Here is a 15,433-nt window from a genome sequence, read left to right on the forward strand (position 1 = left end):
ATTACTGTTAATGACACTGTGTATGGTAGGTTGAATAATGGCTCCTAGACATCTACATCCTAATCCCTAGAACTCATGAATGTTACTTTTTATGCCAAAATTGACTTCACTTATATGAATAAATTTAAGCTCTTGAGATCAGGAGATTCTCCTGTGTTATCCAGGTGAGCTCTAAATGCAATCACAAGTTGCTTATAGGATAGACAGAAAATTCTGACACAGAAGAGCAAGAGAAGGCAATATGACCATAGAGAGATAGACTGGAGTGAGGTGGTTTTAAGCCAAGGAATGTTAATAGCCCCCGAGGAGGAGGCAAACAACACATTCTCTCTAGAACATCCAGAGGGAGTGTGGTCCTGTCAGCACCTCAGTTTCAGCCCAGTGATACTGATTTTGGACTTCTGGCTTCCAAATCTGTGAGAGAATAACTTTCTGTTGTGTTTAAGCCACAAACCTTGTAGTAATTTGTTATAGCTACAAGGAAGCTAACACACTCCGATTCAGAAACTACACATATATAGATGTAAGTACCCCTTCTTAAAAATACAATTTTCAACACATCAGACATAGATACAAAAAAAGTGCAAACATCTTCTGTATGAATGAGTCTCACATGAGTTAGCACAAAGAGGCCATATTTTCATCCAGGTTAAAAATATATGTGTAGCCCCTTTGCCCCTCTCAATGACTGTCCTCTCTATTCTCCTTGAATATAACCAGTGTCCTGGCTTCTAACACAATAGATTAATTTTGCCTGATTTTGAACTTTATATAAATGCAATTGTATAGTATATTTTATTTTTTCTGACTTATATTGCTTAATATTTTGTTTGAGAGATTCATTGGCATTGCTATAAATAGAAGTAGTTTATTCTTTTTAATTGCCGAGTAGTAGGCATTGTAGGAAAATACCATAATGTGTTTACCCATTCTCTTGTTGATAGACATATGTGTGATCCCCAGTTTGGGGCTACAATGAATAAAGCTTCTATGACTATTCTTGTATATATATTTTTGTATGTACCTAGAAATTGAGTTGCTGGGTAATATAACATGCATATGTTCAAAATAAGTAGATAAAAGCCAAATTATTTTCTAAAGTGGTTATACAAATATATTTATAGCAGTATATGAAAATTCCAGTTGCTCTATATCCTTGCCTAATATTGTAAATAACCATCTTTTTAAAATTTTTATTAAAACAAACAAATTTAGGCAGTCTGGTGGCATCTCATTTTAGTTTTAATTTGTAGTCTCCCCATTCCTAATGATTTTTAACACTTTTTCAACTGTTTGTTGGTTATATGGATGTCTTCTAGGACAATTATTTTAAGATACTGCCATTTTTATTTTATTTTACATTTTTCTGACTGATTTCTAGGAGTTTTTTATACATTCTGGATATCAACCTCATATAGATTATATGAGTTTACAACTCTCCCATTACTTGGCTTGCTTTTTCACACAATTGGTGATGTATAAGTAAAAATTCCAAATTTTAATGTATCCCAATTCATTATTCTCTTCTTTATGGTTTATATTTTTCCCCACTTTAAGAAAACTTTACTTGCCCAGAGGCCATAAAAATAATCTCCTGTATCATTCTCTATGGGGTTTGTTGTATAGTTTTTCAATCTATAATAGATAAGCCTCCCAGAAACAAAATACAAGTTTATATTTGTACCAATTGAGATTGAGTGTCTGTTACTCTGTACCCTCACCAATAGTGTTTGTTTTCTTTTTCTGTATAAAACTGTTATGAAAAAAGTACTATATTCAATAGCACCCCACTTTGATAAAATGTATTTTTATGCATATGAATTTTTATTATACATGAAGTAGAGACCATAACTAACACAGTCTATTACTTTGAAAAATGTACATTATGGTCTTAAAATCAGGGAAAAGTGCTCTGTCAGCAATGTTAATTTTTTCTTTTTATGTATCTATTCAGCAAAGGCTTCAAAAGTTCTTTAATTGCCACCATTGCTAAAACTTAGTCTTGTTATTTCTCCTCTGGTTTTAAACTCTAGGTGGAAAAGTTGTTTATAAATTATATAAAATGAAGGCTAAATCATCTTATATTATTTTGTATTCAGAGCAGTAAATGCAGAAGATTAAGCAATTATCCACTCATGGTGGAATTAGGTAGACATACTTAAGGCTAAATTTAGAAACTTAGCTGCAAAATTATATTTTGCATGACATTCAACAGCTGGATTAAAGAGGCAGTAAAATCGCTTATGTTAAGAAACGAGCTGTGAAACATGATAAGGGGAAGGGTGCTGAAGTGGGATTATGAGTGATCTCATCATCTCCCATGTAAAAGAGAGGGATTCCTGCCTGGCTGACATGGCTTAATGGTTGAGCGTTGACCTATGAACCAGGAGGTCACAGTTCGATTTCCGGTCAAGGCATATATCCTGGTTGTAGATTCAATCCCCAGTGTGGAGTGTGCAGGAGGCATCATTGATGTTTCTATCTGTCTCTTCCTCTCCTTTCCTCTCTGAAATAAATAAAAAACATGTTTTTAAAAAAAAGAGGGGGGGGAATTCCAGAGTAGAAAAAGACAGAATTCCTTCATCTAGATTCTACAACAAAAGATCATAAGTGGACATATCATGGGTTAAAAATGAAAAAAAAAACATGGAATGAAAATGACTACTTTCTATAAAATGCATAGGCTGCATAAGTTATACATGAGAAATAAATACTATATTAAGATAAAGGTGAGGGTGATGAGAAAGAATGTTGGATTTGAAGCAAGTTTTGGACTTGGATTATTTTACCTATGTTTTCTAAATATTCTTAATAGAGGAATGGGAAGGGTAGAAATTCTTTGAAGGATAAAAACATCAAAAACTATGGGACTAAGAAGTTGTTTTAAACTTACCTAAAGGAGACTATCTCCCCCTGCCCCTAAATTTATTAAGAAGAGAAATATTTGGCAGTGCTCCATGACCTGACCTTGACTGCCATTCTTTGTCCAGGTATGGAGACATGAAGGTGGTAAAGTTATCTAATAAATAATAATTTTAATTGCTTAATTTAACACACCAGTGTGTGATAGAAAGGAAAGGGAGCTATTTACTCTTGCATTTTTTTTATAGGTGAAAGATTTTAATCAAGAGACTGCATGACTGTCCTAATCTCATAAATTACAGCTCCACATTGTTATGACACTAGAATGGGGGCATGGTTCTAGTCTAAACTCAAAAGAAAATGTTGCTTGAAACAGTTTTTGTTTCCCTCCTCCCCCAAAATTTTAGTTATTTGTGTTAATTTTTATTCTGAGTATCAATTCAGAGTAAACTAGGGACATACAAGTGGAAATTTAGTTAGATACATATGCTTAACCATTGTCCAGAAATTATATAACAACTTCATAGACACGAGGATTAGCTGCATTGTCAATCAATGGAAATAATATCAGGAAAGAAGAAAGAACGTAGTATAGATGAAATTTGAAGAATTCAGTTTATTTGAGGTAGGGGTAAAGGGTGTTTTATAAAAGTTTAAAGTTGGAAAAAAACAGTATTAGAAAGGATCTTATTTAGTTCAAACCTTTTACTTACAGATGTAAAAATGGAGGCTAAGTGAGACTATATGCCCAAGAGTAAAAAGCTGGTTACAAGAATAAGATTGTTGTTATATTTCTGCTACTGACTCTCTGTCTAGTTAATGCTTTCCACAATGCCACCTTGCTGTTTGTAAGCACAGTGGCTCTCATGCCTGCCGCCTCAGTAAGCTATGTATAGATTGCTCAGTATTGGAAGTCTTCCTGACTAATTACACTGTTCATTGTCCTAAATGCTCCACAAGCACAATGAGAATGCCAAGTGAATTTGCTCTTACTTCTTTTGGAAAAGGAAAAAACAAGTCTCTTCTGTTCTCCCTTTCTCTTTCCCCAGGTGGGTTGAAAATTGTAGACTTTATCCATCAACTTAAACAATTTTCATTGAACAGGTACAATCTTCCAGACCCTCTAAAGTATTCTGGACATTTCTAAAATGAAAAATATATTTTTAAAGGAATATAATTAAGAAACATAAATATATATATATTTATAAATATATATAAATAGTGCAAAGATTACATATATATAATTAAAACACATCTTAGTGCAAGTAAATTAATAAAGGTAAGTCCTTATTCTCATTTCTCACAGGAGAAACTGAAAATTGGGAAGGTCATTACAAAAAGTTTAGCATTGGTTAAGCATTAAAAACATGGAAAAGGCCCTGGCCAGTGTTTCTCAGTGGCTAGTGTTGGCCCGTTCACCAAAGGGTTGCAGGTTTGATCCCCAGCTCCAGGTGGGGCATGTGCAGGAGGCAACCAAACAATGTGTCTCTCTCACATCGATGTCCCTCCCTCCCTCCTTTCCTCCTTTTCTCTCCTTTCCTTTCCACTCTCTCGCTAAAAATCAATGGAAAAATATCTTCGGATGAGGACTAAAAAGAACAACAAAAATTAGAAAACAAAACAAACGTGTAAAAGTTAGCAAGGCAGGTAAGGCCATGGCTAGTATGACTACAGCTGGGAAGTATGAGGTACTAAGATTTTTTTAGACATTACAGGTATCTGTACCACAGGGGCATAAAGATAAAGGTGGAAACACCAGGTGTTGGGGCTGAGGAGGCAAGTAAGGCCATACCATGAATGGCATGGCTTGGCATACCTGTAGGCATGGAATTTTCCCTTTAGTTGAGACGTTTATAACCTGAGTGCATGAACCCTGCTCATCGAATATAGAGGGATACTTGCATGAATCCTAGAGTATCAGTGACACCCTGAAGTTGCATAAGCATTTTAAGATTATGATCGTAAATAAAATTTTTGAAAAAAAGAAAGGCCATAACATTTGTTCATTTGTAAAGTGCCCCATGGCTTCTAACAAGCACAGAACTATCAGTGTAGCAAATAGGAATTCACCGCATAGATTGAAAGTGTGCCACACATCCTGTGTGTAAGAGACATGACCATGCTGAGCTTTTGGATGGTGGTTGCCTCAGGTAGAAGCGTGAAGCTGATGAGAGAATTCCACTTGACTTGCAGGGTAGGATCAGCATCTTTGCATCCCTGGCACCCAGCACACAGACTGCCCCCTCGAGCCCATGTTTATTCAACATTCCATAACTGTTTGAACAGAGGATAAGGCTGAAGGCAGGAAGAGCAGTTATCTCTCTCATGCAGTTATCCAGTCAGAGATGACAAGTGTCAAGAATAAAAGAGCAATAATTTGGATGCAGAAGAAATGACATATTTGAGAGACATTTTAGAGGTAAAGCAACAAGACTCCACAACTGATTGATTGGCTCTGAGGGCGGAATTGAGAATGCTTTCCTGTTTTATAAGTTAGATGATGGATGCCAATGCCATTCCGTGCTTCTCTTGAAGAGCAGTTATCTTATACTGTCTTGTATTATATTACCATGAACATACCATATCTTCGTTGTTGTTAATCCATAACTGAGGGTATTTTTCCATTGATTTTTGGGGAGAGTGGATGAGAGAGGGGAAGACAGAGAGAAACATTGATGTCAGAGAAACACATCAATTGGTTGCCTCCTGCACCAGCACCAACCAAGGCCCAGGCTGGAAGGAGCCTGCAACCAAGATACATACCCCTTGACCAGAATCGAACCCGGGACCTTTGGTCCGCAGACTGATGCTCTATCCACTGAGCCAAATCACTTGGGGCAAGACTATAGATTTTTAAAAGTCATGCTTTTATTTTTTTTAATTTTTATGGTATTCTCGACAGCCATTGGATTAGTGATGTCCAGCTAAGATGTACCTGGGAAATACATGTTGAAAAAGATCTAAAGATGCCACAGAGGATGCAGTCAAATTTCTAGTATCTTCATAAATGATTAGCTTTTGTCTCCCATTTTCAAAGTTCCTTACAGTTGATGCCTCACAATAGTTTTCTGTTTCTGTGAGGGAACAGGGAGATGCAGGAATCTCTTACAGATGGAACACAAAGCAGAGGGGTATGGCTGCACTTTGTAAACAGTGAAGGGAGAGAAGTTGTTCAGACAGGATTTGGGAGCTCCTATTGGAGACTCCACAAGAGCAGTTCCTCACTGATTTGTTTTACATTTTGAGTTTTTAAATTCACTTGGAAAGTTCTTTTAAATTCAAGCAGAGAGGGGATGAAACTCTCCGACAAAGAGAAATATGTTTTCACAAACCAGGTGCAGAGATTTAGAGGGCTAGTTTGATGGAGACTATGTTTTATTTGTTTAACATCACTTCAGCAATGTACTACATAAGCACAAGCATGCATTTCTTCAGCAGATGGTCCGCTGATGGTTGGGTGAGTCCCTGACAATCTAGAAAGATGGTATGATATCTTGGAAAGGACAGTGGTTCTAGAGCCAGAAAGACTTAATTTCAGTTTCCTCCCATTGGTAATTTTTAATTATATGACTTTGCGAAAGATTTCTGACCTCTTTGAGGAATATTTCTATTATTTTTTAAAAATCTATTTTTATTGATTTCAGAGAGGAAGGGAGAGGGAGAGAGAGATAGAAACATTAATGATGAGAGAATCATTGATCGGATGCCTCCTGCACACCCCCTACTGGGGATCAAGCTGGCAACCCAGGCATATGCCCTTGACTGGAATCAAACCCGTAATCCTTCAGTCCGCAGGCTGTCGCTCTAACCACTGAGCCAAGCTGGCTAAGGCCACTATTATTTTTTGAAAACAGGAATAATGTCAACAGCTAATATATTCTAAGCAATATGTAATGCCTATAACTACTCTGCTTTTACTTATTAACTTAGTTTACCTAAGAACAAGCCCATGAGATAGAAGGTACTATCTCCATTTTTAGATTAGTAAACCAAGGCTCCAAAGGATTAAGTACCACTGCCAGATAACACAAGGAGTAAATGGCATTCAGGCCCCAGCCCCACACTGTGAACCACTACAGACCTAGTAGGACTATAATGAAGATAAATGATAACTTTTGTAAAATTTAAAAATATTGGATAAACATTTGATTCGTTATCATTAGTAACATTAACATGATAAACAGGTAGGCTTTCGCAGGGAGAACTGTTGGGTCTCAGTACAATTTATATTGTTAGGTTTTTGTAAAGGAAAAGTATGTTTTGAACCTCAAATCATTGACTTGCTCATGAATTTTTGGATCATATTCAGATACGAGTTAGGGACCACCTGTACCAAACACTGGGGAGGAAGCGTTTCTACGCAGGTGGCACAGCTGTTATAGGGCTTCAGTCCCTCTTCCTTGTTTCCATCTCAAGCGTTTTGAGACTCTCTAAATTCTTTGTAGCAAAAGAAGAATTAGACAAAAACCTATATAATCTTCACCAAACTTTCTAAATAAAATCAAGTTAATCTTTTGTAGGATCTTGACTTTTTTGTCTGATGTTTCTAAATAAAAATCATTGTCAAAAGTAACACATTAATGTCTATATACCATAAAACAGCCTACTAATCGCACATTGATATTAGTTCTATCCCAAACAGCATAATATTTAATATTTTAAATAAGTTTGAGCCTTAAAGCCAGAAATAATGTTAATGCCTTTATAATAAAATAGGGTGATGACATAGAGAATAATATGGGAGGAGCTTTATAAGAAAAGGTGGACAAGGATATCCTCCTGGACAGATGCGAGTTGAGATCTGAATAGTCAATAGGAGGCAATGTAGGTTAATCTCTTTGACAACCGCCCTGGTACTGTAACAAGTTTGATATTCAATAGAGAGATTTGAGAAGACCCTTTGAGTAAGTGTCTCTGGATGGAGCTATTTTTATTCCTAGAAACTTTTATTTTTACTAAGAAATTCACAATTCTTATGTGTGTTAAAATTTTAAAACCACTGTTATACTCAGGAAAAAGTGAAGGAGACCAAGTCCTGCAGCTGAACGTATTCTCTTGCTCCACAAAGGGCTTGAGGGCATGGACTTTGGATCACCTAGATTTACATTCAAAACTTGGGCAAGTTACCCAAGATCCATCTGCAGTTTTCTCCTATTCTTAAAGCAGGAAACAATAGGATTTAGTTAATAGGATTGATGTGGAGATCAATTTACTATTTATCTTAGTAAATTGATAGGTACCGTATATTCTTAATAACTATTGAGAAGTATAAGTAGTAATTTAAGAAAGGTAGACTGGATAAAGATTAAGGACAGTTGCAGTTTTAAAGCAATATTTACTTTTGTGTTTGAATTAAAAAATAATGTTTGCTAGTATTTTAAAACATTGTAACTTTTTATTGGTACACAGGTTGCATTTCAATGCAAATTAGACATTATTTCAGCCGACTTTATTAGCAGGATTAGCTAGAGTAGCGCCCTAAAGCTATGACAGTGCACAGATATCCTGTTTAAAACAAAACTCCTGTCTTGGCATGAAGACTAACAATTATGAGTGATAGCTACTATTCTCCAGGTGTTACACAAGTATTTTCTCTTTCATTCACATAATTGTGCCATGAGGAAGGTATTATTATTTCCATCATTCAAGAAGGGGCTCTTTGGCACTCATAATTTAAGTAACTTGCCTAAAGCCACATAGCTAGTTAGAGGTAATGCCCAGATTTGAGCATAAATCTCTGTCTGCAAACAACAGCCTTTCTTCCACAAAAATCCATTAGGTTAAAAAACAACAACAAAGTTTCATTTTAATTATCTGTATGCCTTAGGTTAAAATTATTTGGGGGCTTTAATTGTACTAACTTAAATTTATTTTTATTTGGCTATTAATAGACAATCTTGGCTATTTTTATATTTATTATTATGAGTAGAAAGCTTGCAAAGTTTTAAAATTAGAGAAGTACAATTTCCATGTCTCTTTGATGAAGAGAAGTGAAAAGCTAACGCCTAACTAGAAAGCTGTTATCCACTCTTTTGGTTTTAGGGCATAAAGTGGCTTGTTTGGCTTAATCTTGTGAAGTCACTTGAATTGTGTAACACGAAATCCTCAAATAACACCGTCCCAACTATCTACATCTGTCATTTTGCCTAATAAAATATGTTCTGCTTTTTGAGATTCAGGGATTAAAAATGGCTATACATCAGTGGAATGAAACTTCCTTCCACGTTAAAAAGGCAACTGGGAGCTATTAATACTCAGGTCAGACTTTGGTTTCTAGTAGCTTGTCACTTCCCCTTTTAAGTGTGCTGTATTTCCACCAGCAGGTCTTACTGTTACCCTGAAAAATTAGAGACAATCTTGGCACATGCTAACCTCATGGAGGCAATAGCATTTTGTAAAATAAATAAGCTTTGAGTTCATATTCTGCTGTTCTCCTTGAAGTGCACGCAGGAATGATAAATATTATGTTTCCAGAGCAAGAGCAGAAAAGTGAAACACTGGTCTTCTCTTTTGAAAGACAGAGCGTGGCTGCAGCCACTCCATCTTAAAACACCATCACGTGAAATTTGGAAACAAATGGTTTCCCAACCAGGATAAAGAGAAGAGAAATGCCTTGCATATACATTCAAAGCCATTGTATATATGACGAGTCCTGGGCTTTTCAAAGCTGCAGAAAACATGGTTGGAGCCTTTGTGCTGCTCTTGAAAGGGATCAAAGGGTGGCTCTAATGCTATGTGGAGGCACACTCCCAGCGACTCTGTGTAAATCTCCTCTCCAGCAGCTGAGCCCTGAGTCACTGACCTGGCATTGTCCACGATGTCAGGGGAGAGAGATACAAGAGAAAAGGACAAAAGGGGGCGTCTGCATTGAACAACTGATGAATGTGTTGAAAGTAAAATGGACATGTCTCCACTGTCCTCTACATTTCCCCAAACTTGTTTCTTTGTTTTGAAGCCAAATGCAATAAGTAGGCTAAACAATGAGTCATGTTGACTTAAATAATGTTTAGATAAAATAGCTGTCTCTTTAGGGGAACATCTCTGTATTTCTTTGTGCATAAAGTCTGGTTCTTTGGAGATGAGATTTTATGGCATACAGCTTATTATATTTTCCCTGTGTGCAAATGGAAATGGGTTTAAGAATGTATCAAGGGAAAGCAGAGTTTAAGACTTTTGGTTGGTGGGGGGACAGGATTGTTAAATTCCAAATAGTCTATCTTACTAAAAGTTGTGGGTGGTCTTCTGAAAGAATCTAGTATGAGACTATATTTATATCATGCTAACCTGGAAAGAAAGTTTGCACTGCCTAATTCTTGATTAAAGAGTAATTATAAATCCTATAACTGACAGAATATTGAGTTGAGCCATCAGTATTATCAGACTCTTACTTCTAATTGAACACATGAAGGAGAATGTTAAATTGAAAATTTTCCAAGATTTCTGTGTATTCATACTTACTTTTATGCAGACATCTTATAGTTTAGCTATACAAATATTTTACTCTACTTCATTCACTTACTATTGTATTAAAGTAGTATCACCCTTGAGAATGCTTCATTAGCATAATTCTTTCTAACTAACTTGTACTTGCATGTACTTTCTCAGAATTTTTTATTGGCACCTCAAGCAACTTTAGAAAAATTCAACCTCTTTGGTTTGTTGTACAAGGAGTTTGCCTCTTTGCATGTTGCTTGTGTGAGATTCAGGAAGTTTGCATTTCTGTCATGTTGATACCTTACTTCTGCTTAAAAAGACCATTCAAATCCTCTTCTTTATCAGCTACGAAACTAATCATCCTTGAATCTTCCACATAAGACCTCTACACAAGCTCTTTCCACTCCCTAGAAATGCTTATCTTTTTAGTAACTCATATTTATCTCTAAGGTCACAGCTTATATGACACTTCCCCACAGAATGATGTAAAGCAGCTGTCCTTGACTTAAACACTTATCCTGTCTTTTACAATATTTTTTTTTGCACTTATTACTGTGATTTTTAGTTTAAAAGAGTGGTTCAACTACTATTTGTTGAAAAAAGAAATAAGGTGAAACATTTCCTTCTGTTTAAGATCCCCCTCTATTTCCAGGAAAACTTAATCTTCCTTCTTCACAGCTCCTTTAATTTCTTTTTTTAAAATATATTTTTATTGATTTCAGAGAGGAAGGGAGAGGGAGAGAGATAGAAACATCAATGATGAGAGAGAATCATTGATTGGCTGCCTTTTGCACGCCCCCTACTGGGGATTGAGCCACAACCTGGGCATGTGCCCTTGACCGGGAATTGAACCTGAGACCTTTTTTTTTTAAAATATATTTTATTGATTTTTTACAGAGAGGAAGGGAGAGGGATAGAGAGTTAGAAACATTGATGAGAGAGAAACATCAATTCAGCTGCCTCCTGCACACTCGCTACTGGGAACGTGCCCACAACCAAGGTATATGCCCTTGTCCGGAATCGAATCAGGGACCCTTCAGTCCGCAGGCCGATGCTCCATCCACTGAGCCAAACTGGTTAGGGTGAACCTGAGACCTTTCAATCTACAGGCCAATGTTCTATCCACTGAGACAAACCAGCTAAGGCAAAGCTCCTTTACTTTCACCTTCTTATACTACAATGGTTTGTGTATCTCCATTCTAGACTGTCCACTCTGAGGGGAAAGACCAAGAATTTTCATTATTTTACCCCGTCCCTAGCTCATATACTATCTATTGAATGGATGAGTAAATATATACCTCAAAGAATATTTTAATTTTGTGTAGAGCCTGCTGTATTATATAAAACATAAGCTTTATGTTATAGAAAACTGTGGAATGAAGGGCCAGAAAACTTTATGAGGGAGAAACAGGACAAGAGATTTCACTCAGCAATGGGATTTTCTACAACTGTTGCTCTAAGCAAGTACTAGAATGTTGAGGAGACACTTCCACTGCAAACCACGGTGTATGCAAAGGAAGTGTTATTGAAACCATGGAAAACTAACAAGTAGTAAAAAGTGTATGATAGACAAGTGTTAAATGCTACTGTAAGAATCTGTCCATGTGATAGTTTAGTGTGGTCCCTTTGGGGTTCAGAGTGGGGGGTTGGGGTCTGTGGTACTCTGCTCTGGAATTTTGCTGGCATTCCACATCACATCAGCCTCAGCTCCTCACCTGGCCCACTGCACACGTGTTGGTCTGAAGTATCATCTTCCTGTCTTTACATTTCTCTGTCTCACCGCCCAGGACTTTTAGTATTAATATTTAAAAATATGTCTTCCTAGTTTATTTTCCGTGAATAATTTTTAACTGCTTTCATATTGAATATAGCCTACTTTTAGAACTGAACAGTCTGAGAAAATAGTTTTCATACATTCAAATCTCTACATAGACAATTGTAGTGACTGCAAATATTATATTTAGAAGTACACTAATTTACACCATCCATTCTCAAGCTCCAATTGTTATTCTATGCCCCTCCCTCTTTTTTCTTTGTTGTTATGTTTCTGCTTTTGTTTTACTGACAACCTTGAAACTACTGTTCTCAACGTGGACACGCTGTTTTTGAGCGCTTTGCCCCAAAGGAGCTTCTCCGAAGTGTCAAGGGCTCTGGAAAGGAGGTGTCCGATGAAGTGTTTCCTCCTCTTCACGTTTATCTCCCCTGTTTCCATGTGGAGTGGACACTCTGAACTAGGCCTCCCTGACAGCCCGAATGCTCACCCCTGCTGTCCTCTACAGCTTAGCAACGGGTTCAGATTTAGTTCTACTTTTCAGAAGTTACTTCCTTCCAATGCAGAGACTCTCAAGACAATTTAGTTATTTTCTAATTGTCTATTCTTCCTCTTCTGAGATAGAATCCAAAACCACTGCCCATACAAGGAGCCTGATATTGGCACCTAACATCTTTGAAGTCTACTCTCATGTTTCCCAAGTAAGTTTAGAGGAAGGGACTTAAGTTAGAACTTATAATTGTCCAGTTTATTGAACCACACAACACACATAGAATATGTTTTAGGTATGGGAAAGGAAAGTTTGATTTTGGTTTAGCTTCATATTGTGTCCAGAAAAGACACAGTTATATTACTGTGGTCATGTTTCTAAGATAGGCTTTAAACAGACCCTTTCTTCCTGTCAGATTAATCATAATATGAAGGGTCCAGTCAGCTTTACAGATATTCTACAATAGTAGATAACACTTGTAGAGTGTGAAAAAGAGATTATTTTCATGAACACTTTTATTGCTGCAGGGAACATTAGGGATCATTCTGATTAATAAATAATCTCATTCTTCCTTTTTTTGTAGATTTAAGGTCCAGAGTGAGGGAGGGGAGGTAGAAAGGAGTGATTGCAGGAAGGGGGCAAACCAAGGTCTGTATCAACAAATGGTGAAGCTAGAGCTTTATCCCTAGTTGGCTAATTCCAAAACAGAGCCTCCCCCTCCATTCACTTTACCTTTTAATAGTAATAAAATATTATCACAAACACTCCAATTTTTGAAATTTGATAGCATAGTTTTCTTTTATTGGTTCAGGCTCATAATTTTTAGTTCACCAAGATTAAGAGATTATAAAACTCAATGAAGCAGGGGGAAAAAAAGGGTAGGGTAGAATGTGAATGAACAAATAGCTTTATCTCATATTCAGAGGCAGTTCAACTGCAAAACTTTACAGAAGACAGATCGGATCTCCCACCGCTGAACCCATGGCGTTTTAGATCATTTCAAATGATCTTCCACTTTCAGACAGCCTTTAAGAGAAAACCACAAAGAGAAATTGAGCAAATATCAGCAGACCTCAGACCTGACCTCATCTAGAGGATCAAGGAAGTCTTTATGAATCCGTCCAATTTCAATTACATGGAAGCTCCTGCTTGAGTTCTGAGTAGAAGTGAGAAGAAAGCAGGAAGAATCCTTTCAGCAGCAGAAATAACACCCACAAAGGCCCTGAGGCAGAAGTGAGGGAGGGAAGTAGTTTGAAGATGTGAAAAGAAGACCAGAAGGGCGAGAACACAAAGGAAATAGGCAAATACTATAGTGGTGATTGAGATTTTCCACTGAGGTAATCTTGGACCAGATCATGGCAGGTCTTAAAGGCCATGTTAAGAACTCTGGATTTTGTGCTAAAAGCAATTGAAAGCCATCCAGACAAGACGAGGGAGCTTAAAAGTACAGTGATCGTATAATTTAACATCCAAACCATGCATCTTTTAAATGCAGAGGGGGCACTATTTGCTGAGAAAACAGCCGGGGGCAAGAGAGTACCTGATTGAGCTCACAGGTTAAGAAACTCACCTTGCTGTGAATCCTGGCTCTATCCTCTTCTACTCATTACTGTGTGATCTTTGTTACATTGCTCAAATGAGCTGAATTTTAGTTTCTTTATATGTAGAACAGGAATAATATTAAGGCCTAACACAAAAACTTAAAAAAAAAAACTTTATTGTTGAAAGTATTGCGTATGTTCCCTTTTTGCTCCCACTGACCCTTTGTAGCCCTTCCCCTGCCCTTCCCCCACGCCCCAAGACTCCACCACCCTATTGTCTGTGTCCATGGGTTATGAAATTATACACATGAACATAAAAGCTTTGAATGCAAGTTACATGAAATCATTTTATAAGGCACCTAGAATAGCTACGCTTACTGATAAACCCACAAGTGGTAGCTATTTGGGACTATTATTATTATTTAGTTTATTTTTATTGTTAGTGTATTTTATTTTATTGTTGTATTACAGGTGTCCCTCAACCCCCTTTGCCCCCCTCCACCAGGCTCCCACCCCACCCCAGGCCTTCACCTGAGTATTGTCTCTACCCATAGCTTATACATATATGCAAATAAGTGATTTGGTTAATCTCTCCAGATGGGTTAATCTCTCCCTTCCTCTGAGATTCTGTTTGGTGCTTATATGTCTCTGGACCTATTTGTTGGTCCGTTTATTTTGTTCACTAGATTCCACATATAAGTGACATCATGTGATGCTTGTCTTTCTCTGACTGGCATATCTCGCTTAGCAGAACAATCCCTACATCCCTCTATGGCTATGCTGTCTCAAAGGATAATGGAACGATTATTTTTGAGCAAATGTGGTTTTAACAAAATGCCTTCTGGTCTCTCTTTGCCTTAGGAATCAGGAGCTGTGGTTTCAGTCCCCTGAAGTTTCACTGCTCTTGATTTTATCTGCCCGTTTGCCCTAAAGGGACAGGTGAAGTTCAGTTTTTAACCCCTTTGAAAAGGGTGAGCCTCGGGGAGGGGATGGGTCAGGAAAGCCCCGTCTACTTAAAATTCTTCTGGGGTTAGACATTCAGAAGAAGAAATCACTCTGAGGGTAGCAATATCTCTGAAATGAAAGATATCCTAAGGATTTCCTTTGAAATCTGTAGATGCCCATTCTGCCTGAGAGAGAGCGGAGGTTTATGTGGACAACTTCATGGTGGGCTGAGCAAACAGAGTGCAGTTACGTGACAGAAGATGATGGAAGCTTCAGTCAAAGACAGACCACGTATACCATGGTGTCTGATAATCTTAAGATTATACTGGACTATAAGCAAATGTTTGCGATATTGAAAGTATCGAATTTACTGCTACCTCTACGTGCTTT

General features: G+C 37.2%; 1 protein-coding gene across 8 annotated transcripts in view; it reads left to right on the forward strand.

Moving 5' to 3' along the window:
• Positions 1 to 15,433, forward strand: part of SEMA3C (semaphorin 3C) — a 160,164-nt gene that overhangs the window by 57,296 nt on the left and 87,435 nt on the right. The window contains exon 1 of one of the 8 annotated variants that reach the window (XM_023753784.1): positions 6 to 25. The exons of the other annotated variants lie outside the window; for them this stretch is intronic. The gene's annotated coding sequence lies outside the window, so the exon portion shown is untranslated. Of the gene's footprint in view, positions 1 to 5; positions 26 to 15,433 lie in introns of those variants that run through there. 8 annotated transcript variants of the gene reach the window in all.

Source organism: Myotis lucifugus, unplaced genomic scaffold, assembly GCF_000147115.1.
Source record: "Myotis lucifugus unplaced genomic scaffold, Myoluc2.0 scaffold_51, whole genome shotgun sequence".
Lineage (NCBI taxonomy): Eukaryota > Metazoa > Chordata > Mammalia > Chiroptera > Vespertilionidae > Myotis > Myotis lucifugus.